We start from the raw sequence: 16,228 nt of genomic DNA on the forward strand, positions 1-16,228 counted from the left end.
ACGCACACCAGGCAGCGCCGGTCGGCTAACGCCGGCAAACGCCATTCAATAAATACGGCGCCCGCATGGTGCTTCAGAATGGCGTTAGCCGGCGCTAATTTTTTTGGCGCAAAACTGCGTTAGCGCAGTTTTGCGTCAAAAAGTATAAATAAGGGCCTTAGGGGCATATTTATACTCCGTTTGCGCCGAAATTGCATCGTTTTTTTCGACGCAAATTCGACGCAAAACTAACTCCATATTTATACTTTGGCGTTAGACGCGTCTAGCGCCAAAGTTCATGGAGTTAGCGTAATTTTTTTGCGTGAACACCTGCCTTGCGTTAATGAGATGCAAGGTAGGCGTTCCCGTCTTAAAAAATGACTGCGATGCATATGCGTCGTATTTATACTCCCGGGCTAAAATGATGCCCGGGAGTGGGCGGGACTAAAAACCCCGCATTTGCGCCGGATTTTAGCGCCTGGGTCAGGGCAGGCGTTAAGGGACCTGTGGGCTCAGAATGAGCCCAGAGGTGCCCCCCCAAACCCCCAGGGACACCCCCTGCCACCCTTGCCCACCCCAGGAGGACACCCAAGGATGGAGGGACCCATCCCAGGGAAGAAAAGGTAAGTTGGGTAAGTATTTTTTTATTTTTTTTTGTGGCATAGGGGGGCCTGATTTGTGCCCCCCTACATGCCACTATGCCCAATGACCATGCCCAGGTGACAGAAGTCTCCTGGGCATGGCCATTGGGCAAGGGGGCATGACTTCTGTCTTTGCTAAGACAGGAGTCATGTTAATGGCGTCTGGGCGCCCAAAAAAAATGGCGCAAATCGGGTTAAGACGATTTTTTTGCCTCAGCCTGACTTGCCCCATTTCTGGACGCCCAAACGCCATTTTTCCCTACGCCGGCGCTGCCTGGTGTACGTGTTTTTTTTTCACGCACACCAGGCAGCGCCGGTCGGGTAACGCCGGCTAACGCCATTCAATTAATACGGCGCCCGCATGGCGCTTCAGAATGGCGTTAGCCGGCGCTAATTTTTTTGGCGCAAAACTGCGTTAGCGCAGTTTTGCGTCAAAAAGTATAAATATGTGCCTTAGGCTTTCTCTTTAGGGAAATTGCTGGCACCAGTAAATTGGCTGTTTGTGAGATCCACTTATTAAAAGACTCAATGTAATTTACAATTCATCCTTGCAAGGAGGGGATACAGTTAGATAGGTTATTGGGAATCTGAGATCAATTAGCAGCACAATTGAGTGGTAGGGGGGTCCGAGGCTAAGACAGATGGAGGAGAATTGGCTTGCTCCAATATAGTTTTGAAAGGGGTTAACATATGGTCAGACCAAATTTGCAGAATAGGGGCTTCAACTGACAAATTGGGGTTATCAGAACATAAACAATCAAGAGTGTGTTCTGTATTATGTGTAGGTACCCTAACCAATTGATACAGTCTTATAATGGTTATTGCATCAAAGAAGTTGAGTGCTTCAAGGTCATTAGAACACTCTAAATGAAAATTCAAATCTCCCCTAATGGTAAAAATTAGTGTAACGTAGCACCAAAGGCACCAGGACTTCACCCAGAGAAGCCAAGAAAGTAGATCCTGAACCAGGTGGGTGGTAGATGGAACTGCCGGTGAAAGACCGGGAGGAGGAAATCTTAAAATAGAACTCTAGACTTTCAGCCCCCACCAGGGAGCCATGGTTAAATGTTTTGCACTGAACGGATTCTCTGACAATAATGGCAAGACCGCAAACCCGAAGTCCAGGTCTGCCTTGCCTCACAATAGTATATCCAGTAGGGAGAGCAAGGGAAATATCAGAGTTGCACCAGTCTTTCACCAGTAATGAGCAAACAGTCTAACTGAAGGTCTACAATAAGGTCATGAACTTCCTGGGCATGTTTACTAAGGGAGCAAGCATTAATCAGGCCACACTGTATCATCCTTTCTTTAAGAGCCGGCGTCACACTTGGTGGTGACATGTATGGTGCCTCAAAGAAGGCTTTACAATTAATAGAAGAGAAGGGACCTTCAATGTCCAACGGTGAAATAATAATATCACAGTGCAGGGTAGACCTATTACAGGCTTTTAGAAATTCAGATGACATAGGAATACCTGGGGCCTGATTTAAGAAAAGAGTTGCTGCATTTAGTGCAGCACCACTTTTCTAGTGCCCATTAGCGCCCCCAATGCCACCATGTGTGCCCCATATCTAAGTTACAGTGCACCATGGTAGTAGTTGGGGAACTAGTGTCAGAATATTTTACGCTTGTTCAGAGCTTTGCAGGATTAGCGTCAAAAATATTGATGCTAATCCTGCAAAGCCTTTTGAGGCCCATAGTAAACAATGGTGTGTCTCCTTTCAACGCCTACTCTGAGCAGGCATTAAAAGTGCTGAAGTAAATGAGGCAAAGAAATCTCTTAGATTTCTTTGTGCCATTTTTTTGGCTCCCATAACGGGGGAACGCCCCCTTTGTATACATCATGCCTGGAGTAGGCATAATGTAGCGCAAAGTGTTACAAAGAAACGCAATGTATGCATTGCGTCACTTTGTAACTTTGGTGTGGCAATTTTGGCCTTATTGGGCCACATTAGCGAAAACAATTATGCTAATGTGGTACAAGGAGGCATTAGGGGCTCTTAAATCAGCACTCTGGTATAAAATGAGCAGAGTGGCTGGTGCTGGTCGCAGTCCGGTCGAGGACAGGCACCAATGGTTTTGCATTTGGCACGCCCACTGCATTTGTCCGCTGCGCGTCTTCATCATTATAGGCTATAACAGAATTCCCCAAGAAAAGACTAGCCCAGCACCAAAATGGCAGCTCTATAGATGCTTCCTGGTAAAGCAGGAAGTGAGACAAACTGTAATGTGCCAATAAAAGGCTGAATACAAATACTAAAGACAATTTAAAATGGTCCTTAAAAATGCCCCAACTTTTAAATTCCCAATTAATTTTGCATTAATAACAGTTAAAAAAAAATAGTGACACAGTGGATTTGCACGCAAGCAGAGACGTAAACAAGGTGACCACGAGGTGTCCACTGTGCATCCAAGTCAGTAGCGGGTTCAAATAGCATTTCCCAAGAAAAGACTTGAACTTCCAGCACCAAAATGGCAGCTCTAGAGATGCTTCCCTGAAAAGATGGAAGTGAGGCAAAGTGCAATGTGCCACTAAAAAGCCTGAAACACAGTGATACAAATACTAAAGACAAAAAATGGTCCTAAAAAATGCCACCCGCATTCAAATTCCCAACAAATTGTGCATTAATAACAGTTAAAGAAAATATCAACACTGTGGATTTGCACGCAAACAGAGACCTCAACAAGGTTACCACAAGGCTACCTAATGCTCATCCGGGGTATTAGTGGGTACAAATAGGATTCCGTAAGAAAAGTCTAGAGTGCTCAGCACCAAAATGGTGGTTCTAGAGATGCTTCCTGGTAAAGAAGGAAGTGAGGCAAAGTGTTATGTGTCAATAAAAAGCTGAATACAAATACTAAAAACAATTTAAAATGGTCCTTAAAAATGTCACAGCTTTCAAATTCCCAAGACATTTTGCATTAATAACAGTTTAAAAATATAGTGACACAGTGGATTTGCACGCAAGCAGAGACTTCTTCAAGGTGACTACGAGCCAATACAAATTTTTCTAGGTTTGCGTCAAGAATTTTAGATTCTATTAAGAACAAAGAGGCGAGGAATATGCTTCCCAGTCTTTACTACTCCAAAACAGCAGCCTATAGAAAAACAGTAAAAACAGAAAACACACTATACCCTGAGGCTTTGAACCACGCCTCTTGTCTAATCTACCAATAGCAGCCCAACACAGTCTCTAACATAGGGAGGCACCATCCGACTTCCTCTTTCTTTGCAAACAAGTCCAATACCACTCTCAGATGAACAGTTCCGGTCATGGTCCTCATGGATAACTTCAATACAAAAATAACTTATCACCAAGTCCTGCAATCAACGGAAAACGGGTGGTCCAGAAATCCTTACACCTGTTTGGAATCAGTTCCTGAAAGATAAGAAGATATGAGTTTCAATTCCACTCCAACATATAAAATCAAGGGCAGGTTTACATAACAGAATAATGCAATATAAGCATTAAACATCAATCAAAAACATTTGTCCAAATAGATGAGATAATCCTCTACTCTGTGTCCTTAATAGAATCTAAAATTCTTGTTGCAAAGCTAGAAAATGTTGTATTCTATGTCAGGACCGGAGGCTCCGAATATGCTGGTTCAAAGCTGATCCACAACTAAAGAAGAAACGTGTACAACTGGTTTATAATAAAACATTTTAAACAGGGAATCACTTGACCGATCGGCAACTCAAAGAATGTCTTCCCCTCTAGAACCCAAAAGAAACGTTTTTAACACCATAGCTCCTCTGGTGGAATGAGCACCATACAAAGATACATTGGTGCCTACTTCTGACATCACCCACCGAACCCAGTGGGCCAAAGTGGCATCTGAGACTGGGCGAAAAAGTTTCTGAATTGATATGACGAGTGGTCCGAGAGGGTTCGTTCTACAACTAGTTGTACATTCCTCAAATACCTTTAAACACCTAATCATACAAAGACTTTCTTTATCACGAAACGCAGGATAATCAACAGAAGTAGACATGTGTTTAGTGCGTCTAGAGATAAGAAATGAAACTCCAGAAGGAGAAAATAACCTACCTGCTAAATCTAAAGCTCTCGCATCAGAAGCTCTGCAGCATGAGATTAAACACAACAACATAGTAATTTTGCATGTAGTTGCTTCATTGTTAACAGATGATTGTCAGGGCAAACATTTAAAAAAGGATAACACAATATTTACATCCCATAGTTGCGAGTAAAGTGGTTTGGGTGGATTAGCCACCCTAAAACCTTTCAGCAATTTACATACCAAAGGATCGTGACCCACTGGTATATTATTTATCCATTCATGAAATGTAGAAATAGCTGATCTAAAATTATTTACTGACCTGTAAAATAAGCCTGTTTCTGTACATTCCAACAGGAAATTTATAATGTCTTTGATTTCGGATCCCACGGGATCCACTTCCCCTCGAAGGCACCAACCCACCCACTTTCTCCATTCCAAAGACTATCTTTTACAGGTGGATGGAGCCCAAGCTTGTTGTATAAAAGACTATATTGGTCCATCCGGAGACAATTTTCTCATCAGTTGTTTTCCAGTGATTGTCCATACACAAAGACAACTATATTCCAAACATGTAGCATAACATACCAAAAATCATTAAGAATACATAAATTACTCCCTATAGAAAATATACACTTTTAATTATTCCCTATACGTTTATAAAAAAATCCTACCATATCAAAACAGAATAAGGACATAAAGAGTGGAAAAGTAAAGTGCTTGTGATTAGAAACATAGAAATAGACAACCAATCTCCCACATAGCCACTAACACATCGAATTAAGAAGCCTGTTGGTTGACCATTTACATACTTAAGTCAAACTCATTTTATCCAGGTTATATACCCCTTATCAATATTGTCCTCCACTTGACTCCGTACAGCAATCCAGGCTAAAACATTATCGTCGACATTTGAACCAATTCCCAAGTTTCCTCAAATCCACAGTATGTAAATCTCCTCCGTATCCATCATATTCCTCATATGGATAGAGGGATACATCCGTCACCCCTAGTTCAGTTTACTCCTTGGGATCCCAGCCAGCGTATCTTCAGAGTTTATTGTTCGTCTCCACACTAAACAGAAACTTCCATCCTTGAAGTACTGTGGATTTGAGGAAACTTGGGAATCTGCCTGAAAAGGTGTATATTGGAAGTTGGAGCTGGTTTCTCCTTATATATGTTTCCTACCTTTGAGTCCTGATGAAGACCCACTCTGGAGCCCGGAATTGGCCCCAGTATTGTTATTGGGTCGAAACGTCGACGATATTGTTTTAGCCTGGATTGGTTTGCGGAATCAAGTGGAGGACAGTATTGATAAGGGGAATATAACCCGGATAAAATGAGTTTGACCTAATTATGTAAATGGTCAACCAACAGGCTTCTTGATTCGATGTGTTAGTGGATATGTGGGAGATTGGTTGTCAATTTCTATGTTTCTAATCATGAGCGCTCTACTTTTGCACTCTTTCTGTCCTTTTTTCTGTTTTGATATGGTAGGATTTTTTATAAATGTATAGGGAATAATTAAAAGTGTATATTTTTCTATATGGAGTAATTTATGTATTGTTAATGGCTTTTTGTTATGTTATGTTATGTTGCATGTTTGGAATATAGTTGTCATTGTGTATGGACCATCACTGGAACACCACTGATGAGAAAATTTTCTCTGGATGGACCAATGTAGTTTTGTAATATGATTAACCCAGGTCCTTCGGATTATTATTGGGTTACCCTGTGCATATTGTAATTGTTGTATAAAAGAGGCAGCTGAAGACAAAAGGCCTTGCAACTGGATATGTCTCCCGATATCTTTCAGGCCATAAAGGTCAGATGACCTGCTAGCAAAAGGGGGTAGCAGGATCCCATTGGGTCCCAGAGGAGATTTGGGAAGAGCGGGAGATGCAGGGAAAGAGCAATGGACAGCTCCAGAAGAGATGGAAAGCACGGATGACTCTTCCACATTAGAGTGATGAGAACCAAAGATGCCGATTGGTGCCTCGTGAGCACCGCTACTCTCAAAACCATGGCAAACAGAGTTAAGGCATCATTCATTTGAGTTTACCAGTCTTGTAGAAACGCATCCATTGCCAGAGCTGACGGATCCGGTCTCCAGATGAAAAATCTTGGATTCTGAAAATTGGGACGAGATTCACACAGATCCACTTGACAAAGACCAGGCAAGAGCATTATCTTCTGAAAAACAAAAGGACGAAGCTTACAGTCGCTGGAATCCTTCAGAAACCAGAGTTCCAGTCTGCCACTTGATTGTTTTTCCCTGCAAGGAATTCCGCTGTCACCACGATCCTTTGTGATAGGCAGAAATGACACCAAAAGGCGTCACTTTGTCCCTCCTAAGCGGTTGATGTACCATACCGCAGACACATTGTCCGTCCTCAAGAGAGTGCAACAATTGCTCGAGTGGGGAGAGTGACCTGATGGCAAAAGAACCCACTAAGAGTCCCAATTTATGTGGAGATGTAGTTCCTCTGATGACCACCGACCTCCTGTCGAAAACTGCATCTCGCTCCCTGACCCAACGACTGGCATCTGACTCTATCACTATTTCCAGTGAAGCTCCAAAAATGGCTCTGACGTTCCAGACTTCCATGTGCAGAAGCCACCATTGAAGTTCCCCTCGGGCTTCGAGAGAAGGAGGAATCAGATGATCGTAGGAAAGACCCTGTTGAAGGTAGTGAATCTTCAAACTCTGTAAGACTCTGTAATGCAAAGGCCCTGGAAAAACCGCCTGCTTCGAGGAAGCAAGCAGTCCCACAATCCGAGGTGGGGACCTCAAAGAGACCGTCTGATTTGATAATGTCACTTTCAATTCTCTCTTGATCGTTTTCATTTTCTGAGAGGGAAGCAGCAATTGAGCCTTGACTTAACCTACCTGGAACCCCAAGAATTCCATTTCCTGGGACAGAATCATGGAAGATTTTTTGTGATTGATCACAAATCCCAGATTTTGAAGAAGAGAAACAACCCATGACAGGTGAGTTAACAACAGAGATTGATCTTGTGCTAAAAGAATCATATAGTCTAGATAAATGATCATGCAAATTCCCCTCCCCTGCACGTGTTCCACCACAGGTTTCAGCAGTTTGGTGAACACCCATGGAGCCGAGGAAATGCCAGATGGGAGGGTCAGATATTTTTACCAATTGTCCCTCTAATGGAATTGTAGAAACCTTCTGTGGGAAGGGGCAATGGGAACCATTAAATAGGCATCCTTGAGTTTGAGACGGACCATCCAGTCTTTGTCCTGAAGGAGATCCCTCAAGAGATGTATACCTTCCATCTTGAAGTGGTGGTAGACTATGAAAGGTTTGAAATTTGGAAGTTTGAGAACTAACCTCTGACTGCCTCCTTTCTTTTGGACTAGAAATACATTGCTGCAGAAACCCCTTGGGCGTTTGGAAGTTAGGGCAATAGCTTGTTTTGTTAGCAACTGTGTAATTTGGCAGTCGATAAAGGATTTGTCTATTTGGGAAAAAGGGATAGGAGGAGGAGGAGGAGAAGGTTGCAGAGGATTGGAAATTAGTTTGATGGCATAGCCTTGTACCGTTTTCAGAACCCATACATCTGATGAAATGTTTGACCAGTTTTGAACAAAATGTTTGAGTCTGCCCCCTAGAGGAAGAGAAGGGGAAAGAAGATTTGTTACCCGTGGGGGTGTTGTCAATGGCTCTGTAACCTCTGCCAGAGCCTTGGAGGTTGCGACTTCGTGACACTCTGGATCTGGATAGATAGAAACCCACTTGAGAAGGGTCTTGGGTATAATTCCTATGTCTGGAGAAGGCTCCCCTTGAAGGACCTTGTTGGTATCCCCAGACAGTCAAACATCCACAAAAACAACTGGTCCTTTCAAAAAGAAAGGGAGTTCAACATGCATTTGAGGGATGATTGAGACTTATCCAGGGAAGTGAAGGTTAATCACAAATTTAGCAATATCCTATTCAAAGCGATCCCCAAATAATTGACCTTCAGACAAGGGTCCCGCTTCAGCAGACGCCAAATCCACCAATTGAGGGTCAATGCGAAGCAAGACTGATTTCCTTTTTTCAGAGGCCAGGCACAGTTCGCATTACCCAAAAAACAAAAAGCCCATTGAGTCCTTCCTGCCAGAACCTCTGGGTGGATAGCGGCCCCAGTTTATGAACTTGAAGAGCTAATTCTAGAATCTTAACTAATGAGCCCAAAACATCAAGGAGTTTGCTTGACAAGCCCTCAGAGCTCTATCTAACCCTTTTTAGGGTCTTTATTATGTTTTTAAGGAATGTCACCATAGTATTATTGATTTCCAGGGTGACAGCGGTTTTATGGAGAAGGTCAGGATGAGGACACTCGGATTTTAATTTGGTTCTGACTTCTTTTTCAAACTCTTTCCTAATATGCAACTGCATATAATCCACCACTGCAGGGGCTAAGGCTCAATCCGAAGATCTGGGATTAATCATATCAGAGGGTTCAAAAGTGAAAGGAGAGGGAGCAGCATGGGAGGACTGCTAGCGCTTCTTCGCGTGCTTACGAGCTTTACGGGATTCATGTGAAGAATCAGAAGAATCGAATTCCAAATCCGAGGGCGGAGATAGGGTTACAGAAATAGGCTGAGGAGGGGCAGATGCAGCCGCATATGCATGCTCAGGAAGAGAGGGAAGGGAAATGTTGGCCAGTTGATAGAATGGGGCCAAGGTTGCTCAAAGATAGGGATAGATGGAGAAGAGAGATCCCCAGAACCCCAGAAGGACAAGAGGGAGCAACAGGTCCTGATATTTAATCTAGATGTTTGGACAGTGGTTGCAGGGCTGAAGAAATAACCTTATCCAGTGACTTTTTTACTGATGAGTTAATGACCTGTTCAAGACAGGGCTCAAAGTAGTAATCTTTATCCTCATAAGGACCATACATTTCCAGTCCTTGATCATAAGACTCATAATCAGACATGATAATGACTATCACAGAACCAGTCCCAAAGGGAAACAAAGGTTCTCCCAAGAAAGACAAATTAACAGTCTGGGGATCTAAAGGACTAATTAGATACTCAATTCAGATATTATTATTACAGCTCCGGCCTTCTTTGGTCGGGAGTCAAGAAGGGGGGTGAAGCTGCACCAGCAGAACAACAGTTTCCCAAAATTATCCCCTAAACGAGGGATGACTAGAGAATTATAAGAGAAAAAATTATGTCAATGATTATGTTTTTTAGCTGTCTGCATCAAAAACCCCGTCATTGCAGCCTGGGATGGGCGTCTGCCGACGTATGAGGAGGACAGTCGACAAAACGTCACTCCCCCTCCACAGGTCGGGCGCGCGCATAGCCAATTGGGCTACGTCGCGCTTCTCGGTTGCGGATTCACCAATAGAAGACGTGCCGGAAGTCAGGCAATGAGTTGCCTGACTTGCCGAGCGCTCCTTCTAACCTAAATGGAAGTTTCTGACCTCTGCGGAGGCTGGGTTAGCCCAGAACGGAGCGGAATATTTTCCATCGGGAGCTGTGGAAAACAGCTTACCGAGGGGAACTTAGGGAAGGGGAAGAAACTTGGATGCAGATGCAACACACACCGAAATGCGTGAGTCGGAAAGACCGCGCACAACAGATCGGCACCTATTACAGTGAACCCACCTAAGCGGCCCACTTATGCACAATAATAAGACTATTACCAAACTATTAATACAAAACTATGAACTTTATGTGTAAAATAGAGAGGCACTTATCTTGACTGCGGAGCAGCAAAGAAAGAAGAAGTCAGATGGTGCCTCTCTATTTTATAGACTGTGTTGGACTACTATTGGTGGATTAGATGAAAGGCATGGTTCAAAGGCTTAGGTTTATAGTGTTTTTTCTGTTTTTATACTTTTCCATTGGCTGATGTTTTGGCGTAGTAAATACTGAGAAGCATAATCGGAGCTTCCGGTCCTGACATAGAATCCTCTGTGCATTCACGTCATTAGTGGGTTCAAGTAGGATTCCCCAAGAAAAGACTAGCACCAAAATGGTCGCTCTAGAGATGTTTCCTGGTAAAGCAGGAAGTGAGGCAAAGTGCAATGTACCAGTTAAAAGCCTGAAACACAATGAATACAAATACTAAAGACAATTTAAAATGGTCCTTAAAAATGCCACCCAAATTCGAATTCCAAACAAATTTATGCATTAATAATAGTTTAAAAAATTGCGACACAGTGGATTTGTACGCAAGCAGGAACCTTACCAAGGTGACTGCAAGGCTACCCGCTGCTGTTCCGCAGTATTAGCGGGTTCAAATAGGATTCCCCAAGGAAAGTCTAGAGTGTCCGGCACCAAAATCGTGGCTCTAGAGATGCTTCCTGGTAAAGAAGGAAGTGAAGCAAAGTGCAATCTGCCAGTAAAAAGCCTGAAACACAGTAAATACAAATACTAAAAACAACTTAAAATGGTCCTTAAAAATGCCCCCAACATTCAAATTCCCAACGAATTTTTCATTAATAACAGTTTAAAAAAATAGCGACACAGTGGATTTGCACGCAAGCAGGAACCTCAACAAGGTGACTACGTAGCTATCTGCACACTTCCAATTTATAGTTGCAATTTACTACGGACCTTCAACGAGCCTTACTGCTAAACCTTCAGTAATATGTTGATAATGTTTCTATCTGAAGCTGCCTGAAAACTGATGCAATCCTTTACCCTGACCTAGTGTACACTTTGGCACAACTGCTCCTTTCTGCTTTGGTATAAAATGTATGATGCTTGGAGAAAATGCAAGTCAAAAAGACATGTTAACGTAGCTTTGGAATAAGGGCATGGCACTCCTTGCTGAGGATTTGGGTTTATTTGCCAAACTAATTATGAAGATGTGGCTAAGAAACTTGCAATGTTGCTTAAAAGCCTGAGTCCAGTACTGTGAGAAATGTCACTACAACCAGGACTCCAACAGGATTATTCACAAAGAAAAACACAGACCTAAATGGGTTGAGGATCATGAATCAGGAATAAGACAATAATTCGGTAGCTACGGTTACCGTTGAATAATAACTTTTTGCACAGCCCATGCTTGAATGTATCATTGTTGCAGCAGGAGCCACCAATAACCTTAAGAATTAGAGTCTCCAAAACCTCAGATCACAGATTTTGCATGAAAATGTTTTCACTGGGTGCCCACTGCTCACACTATCAGTTCACCCCTTGCACAGCCACTCCCTGTCTTATCCTTGTGCTTAATTCCAGCCATTATTCTACGTGCGGGTTAATACAACCAGTACATTTATTGCGGATGAAACTCATGTTTTCTCCTCAGAGGATAAAAATGTGACATGGGCTCCAACCACCCCCGCCAGCAGCTGCAAACCTTTAAAAAGAAAACGATAATAAACTATGTTTACTATCGTCTTCTTTTTAAATGAGACAGGGCCATGGGGTTGGCGAGCAGTGAGGGGAGTGCACAGAGCACTCCCCTCAGTGCGCATGTATGTTTGGCCAGCCATCTCGGGCCGGCCAAACACATATGTGCACAAAAGCTCTCTCCATCCCGGCACTGTGTTGCCGAGTTGGAGAGACCCATCCCAGGCCACCAGCCTGCATTGGAGTTCCCAGCCAGGATGCTCCAACCAATCATAACGCTGCTTTGAGCAGTGTCATGATTGGCTGCAGGGCAGACTTGGAGCCTGCAGTACAGCGGAGAGCAGCAAAGAGCGGCGGCGATGTTCAGGTACGTTTTTATTTATTTATTTATTATGTTTGTTTTATCACCCCCGCCCCGCCTTTTTTCCAAGTCGCCAGCCACGACTGGAAATGTCCCCTGTATTGCTCTGTAGAAAGACTTCCCCTGCTTTCTATTTGACTACTAGCAAAGTCCAGTGGCATAACAAAGTCCCCCACAGCCTCTGCGGTGTGTGTGTATGGTGGAGTAGGGGGTAATGGCCCTCAGCACAATACACTGTGCAAGGGCGGCTGGGCCCTGACTGGGTCTGAGGGGAGAATCCCCAATCCAGGTATTTTGCAGGTGGGCCCCCTCAAGTTTCCTTACGTCACTGGCAAAGTCATGTCTGTCTCTTCACATTTTTTATTTTTTTACTCAGCTAACACAAAAATCATGCTTGTTCGCTTAGTGGTTGCAGTGTAATAGCTGAGAGCCAGAATGTGAATCTCAGATAACTTACCCTTTCTTTGCAGGGTGACTTCTGTCTTCTCATTGGACTGAGAGACATTGGTAGAGGTGGCAACATTGAATATAGAGGGAAGGAATGGGCCCTTTGTACTTTTCACTTTCAAAAGCGAAGATGGCTGCCTGTCTTGTCTGTGAAAATGTCTATCTAATCACCCTCAACTCAGTCCTTCTCTCTATTAATGTGGGAGATGCATTTTTGCTCTGCATGTGTGATAGGTGTGTGTAGAGTGTGTTTGTTGGATTGCATTGAATTTGCATTCATAGAGCACTTACTGTCCCTGAAGAGGCATTGAAAAGCTTTTTGGCGAGTAGCACGCTACCAGGTAGCCCAAAGATGGGAGTCAATCCATCAGTTATTAGGATTAGTTTTGTGCTTTCAATGAAAACATACCATGAATTTACTCCACTTTCTTTGGGGTCACTAATGACTTAAATGTGAACATTAGAGAAGGTAAAGTGAGAAGCACATGGTTGATGGAATTACTATATTGTTAGGTTGCAGGCATTTGGTTTCGAACACAGAGGGATTAAGACAGGCATGTGATTTAGGGTAGTCTATATACACAAGAGGCATGCAGAAGGTAGGAGAGAAGAAGAGGACGATTCAAAATAAATAAAGGAGAGAATTTGTTTTAATTCAAGTCAATGTCATTTTTTCATGGGGGGTTTTAGACAGTGCTTAATTTGAGCCAGTGGTTGTCGGTGAGGCTTAGCAACACTCGTGTTTAGAGAGTAGCATTTATTTTTCACCATCAGACATTTCCCAAGAGGAAGAGAGGGAAAACACACAAAAAATGAAGAAGAAAGAGAAAGACAGAAAAACTCTCACAAAGGGAGAAACCACTGAACCTGCAAGAGTGCGATAAATGGCAGCGGCTGTCTGGTGATTAAAGAGGCATGAGATGAATTCTAGCCTACGCTTAGTATTCAGCCCTCTGACTGGCACCGACCCTCAACGTTAAATTAAGCGCGGATTTCTGGAAAATATTAGGCGGAACATTCTGCAATACCATGCAATCTGTGGATGTAAACCTGTAGAAAGAAACAATTTTTAAAATGTACTCTAAAGGAATGTGGCTTGTCACAGTCTTTCGAGGGGCACTTTATCTTTCAAAGAGGTGGCAGATACCTGCCTTGTTGCAAAAAGTAAGCCCAGTGCTTTACTCCTTTACAAGCGATCGTCAAGCAGTGTGACATTTAAGCATATCCCAGTAACCGTTGTTACCATTTGACAGCATCATTAAGAAAGTTCTTGCTCACATCACCCCATTGTAGATGCAACATAACTACTTGCAAACCTAGAAAGGACACATGCGCACCTCCACCATAAAACATTCAATACTATGAAGTATTCCTACAGTTTATGTATGCGTATAATTTCACGGCCTACATAAACTACACATAACATATTTTATGTAAACACTCGCCAGTGTAATAGATAACAAGGCAGTTGATAAACACATTTTGGCAATCATTAGTAAATTCAGTGAATTAGTTATCTGACCCATTCATTACCTGGTTCCAAAGAATGTTGGAAGGTGCCAGGCCCCATTTGGACAGCACTGGGCCACCCAGAAAAAACAGCGTGCAGAATGGGTGTTTCTGAGGTCACAATCACCCTCCAACATCTACCTTTCCATTTAGTGGAGCGCATATGTCCCTAAACAAGTTTTCTGTACTATAATCGGACAATAATCCATTTTGAAACTTGTATGTGTGGATGACTGACAAAAAAGTGACTGGAGTTGAGCCGGCACAGATTCTTTGCTGATTGAGGAAAGGCTCTATAAAGTTTTCGTCTTCCCCTTTGAAGTGAGGGTGTCCCACTAGCTCGAAAGCGGCCTCACGTTGAAGTGTAAATGCCCGTACGAGATCGTCCACTTCCCTTTCTCCAGAAGTGTCACTGAGACAAGTTGTGTATTTTCTGGGAGGGATGCCTCACCCTCTTTTTTTGCCTTTCTTTCACATGCCCTTTCAGTGCATATCCTGCTTCACCTCTCTTCTTGCTGATGCTTCAAATCAAAACAAGCATTTGCAATGCAAGGGGTCTCGCATTTCTCTGAGTTAGAGCTATTAGCAGTTGAAAACTCACAACCGGATTTTTCTTGCCTCATTTAATGGAAAAAAACGAGCGTGATCATGCTGCTAACAAGCGAGATCGCACTGTGAAAAAAGGGAAAAAGTAGTCCACAAACCGGATGGAAAACAGCAAGCTTTGTATGTTTTCAGTACTTGGTCGCTGTGCTCAAGGAGGGCTAACTAACGGAAAAGGCATGACTTCCACTAATGAAAGCAAGCTGATTTTAAAAGGCAAGCCCACGAACCAATTAAAGACACTGACGTGACATGGGCAGGGCTCCAAGCCCTTTTCTAACTATTACAGTGTCTCGCAAGCGATACGTATGCACAAGCGCTTGCTACACAAGCTTGACCCTAAAAATATGGCTGGGACAGCCTGATGAAACTGAACAACACCCTAAAAAACATTACCAAAAACAGAGAGGGGCTCTAGAAGTTACATCTAGCTCCAGGGATGCAGTCTTGCCAAGTCAGAGCCAGAGTAGGTCATTCTGAACTCTGCTCAAAGAGCTGCTCGACTCTGCTTTTGATAGAGGGTGTCATCTATTGTAGAAGAAGTGCTAAGTGGCACCAAAGTGTGCCCCTGCAGGGGTAAGCTGTCCAAAAGAGGAGATCACAGCCCAGGTGTCTTGCTGTCTGAGAATTCAAGAACTATCTCTACATCAACACTGCAAGAGCCATGGTGAGGAGAAGACTTATAAATAAGAAATAATGGTGTGATCCCTCTAAAGCCTTGAAACTCTCAATACCTTGCATCTGGTTGCCCCAAAAGGACCTTGAGCGTGATCTCTGCTCTTCCCTGTCCTTGAAGAGTGTGGTGCTACAGCCAGTTCTAAAATCCTCATCCAAAATAGCCCAAACAGTAAGAACTACTGGTGATGAGGGAAGTTAAGTATATTCAGCATTTTTAGAGAAGTGGGCTCCAAAGTGCAGCAGCAGCAATAAATTGGCAACCGTGTAGTGTGTTTCCAAATTTATTTTCTGCCTTCATTCCTCTTGCCACAACCATGGGATTCCAGTGTGTGGGCACTGGAAGCATTTCTAGCCATCCACTGGGACTCGTGTTTATTTCCCTGTGGGCCACATCACCTATATTCCCGAGGATTATCTTGGTGTGTTTGGGGTGGTCTCTATGTAGTTTGGTCAGGAGGGTTTGTCTAAGCCTGGGGAAGTAGAAACAGCTGCACAGTCTCTTCCTTGTGGCTATGTCTGGAGCAGAAGAGCCTCCCAATTTAAGATTGCATTGTCTCCTGGCACATGAGAGGTCCCAACAGAAGTCTCTGGGGTGCTTGCATATGCAACAAGCATTTGTAAAGCCAATATGTCTTGTCTAAATAAGAGTTATCAGTTTTGCAAATGTCTTTT

General features: G+C 43.3%; 1 long non-coding RNA gene across 1 annotated transcript in view; it reads right to left on the bottom strand.

The window, feature by feature from the left end:
• Positions 1 to 3,693: 3,693 nt before the first annotated feature.
• The window catches only part of LOC138283356 (uncharacterized), a 38,503-nt gene continuing 25,968 nt past the window's right edge, over positions 3,694 to 16,228 (bottom strand). Inside the window, exons 2-4 of the long non-coding RNA XR_011201213.1 lie at positions 10,850 to 11,011; positions 4,673 to 4,704; positions 3,694 to 4,000 (exon numbers count right to left, since the gene is read on the bottom strand). This is a non-coding gene — a long non-coding RNA (uncharacterized lncRNA). The remainder of the gene's footprint in view (positions 4,001 to 4,672; positions 4,705 to 10,849; positions 11,012 to 16,228) is intronic.

The sequence above is a fragment of the Pleurodeles waltl genome, chromosome 3_1, assembly GCF_031143425.1.
Source record: "Pleurodeles waltl isolate 20211129_DDA chromosome 3_1, aPleWal1.hap1.20221129, whole genome shotgun sequence".
NCBI classification, from domain to species: domain Eukaryota; kingdom Metazoa; phylum Chordata; class Amphibia; order Caudata; family Salamandridae; genus Pleurodeles; species Pleurodeles waltl.